We start from the raw sequence: 1,521 nt of genomic DNA, 5'->3' as shown, positions 1-1,521 counted from the left end.
CGAGTTAGGATACGTGAGCACTTCTACTCCATAAATAAAGGCAGAGGATCTCCCCGATTTGTGCAACATACGCAAGAAATACATAAAAGTAGTTATAGAGACCTGAAGTTTGGGGACCTAGAGATTATTGATGGGTGTTCCAGAAGGATAGATAAGAGTTGGCTATTATCACAAGCGGAAGCCCTTTAGATATTGCGGTTAGACGCACGGGGCCCACTTGGGTTAAATGATAGGGTGGCTATGTCTCCTTTTCTATGAACATTTATGATGTTCTAGTATATTTCCGCTAATGTTTGCTTTATTATGCACTATGTTAAGGTGTTAGGTTTATTTTCCTTACTGGTATTTGCGGTAGGTCACATGATCACAGCATTGCACTATTTACCTGCACAGCGCAATGATGTTAACGAGGCCGGAGGAAGCGCACCACGCTGCGTGAAACTGCCGGCAGTCGCCTCTGAGCACCCCACGCCAGCCATGCCTGTCCGTCTGTGAGAGGTCCTGAGAAGAAGTCAGATGACCTTTACTTTTGCGGTGATTGCAGGAATTCCTTCACGCTCTGCTATTGTATATTATTTAATGTGGCCTCCTTCAGGAGGCGAGCAAGTTCTTTATCCAATTTGGAAAAAGAATCCTCATTGATGCTACAATAATAGTTTGAATCTTGAAGAATTTTTAATGCCTCTTGGTTATGTTCGAAATAATATTGTAGAACTCTTTATCTGCAGGGTGGATAACTATGTTCTCATTATTTTTCAGCTGGTTCATTGCTTGTTTTTCTAGTGAGGGAGCCTTCTTTGGAGGTCTGTATTTTATGCATGGATATTTTATTGGAATCTTGTGCTACTAGGTCATGGAAGGTTTTTATATGGTGACCTTGACTATGAAAGGGATAAAAAGTTGAGGTGGGTTTGATGTTCAAATGTATCTGATTTTAGCCCTTGGGGGGGGGTGTATGGTAGTTGGGGTGTTGTTTCGGTAGATGAGGGGTTAATGTTAACTCTATATAGTTCGTGACGCCAGGCTAAGGGCTAGTATGCTGAGGTAATTCTCCGGCCTATTGCCGCCCTTCCCAGTAACGATAGGTGCATGCATAAAATGACTGAAGGTCCACAAGGTAGTTGAACTTGAACTTGGATAACTTTACTTAAATGCTTGCGGTACATCCAATGAACAGTAACAGTCTCTGGAATACAGTCTTTATCTAGTGCAATGACTGACAGTTGTTGCGGACCTTGACTTCTCATAAAAGTCTCTGAATTAGGGAATATTGCGAAGATCCGTCCAGATTTAGGGGATAGATAAGGTCCGGTGATCTTGCAGAGTGTTTAGGGATTGACTCACAGTTTAGCAGATATCAGCCGTCGCCACAAGGCTCAGGCCTAAACACACTGATGACAGCAGCGCAGATCCTTCACCATCAACAGCCCACGAGGAAAGAGAGTGAGCAATGGCCGCCGCTCCCTTATATGGGCAGGGGCAGGGCCGTTTTTACTGGTCCAATCAACTGTCACTCACCGT

Source organism: Hyla sarda, chromosome 4 (genome assembly GCF_029499605.1).
Source record: "Hyla sarda isolate aHylSar1 chromosome 4, aHylSar1.hap1, whole genome shotgun sequence".
Taxonomy (NCBI): Eukaryota; Metazoa; Chordata; class Amphibia; order Anura; family Hylidae; genus Hyla; species Hyla sarda.
Note: the sequence above shows the minus strand (reverse complement) of the source record.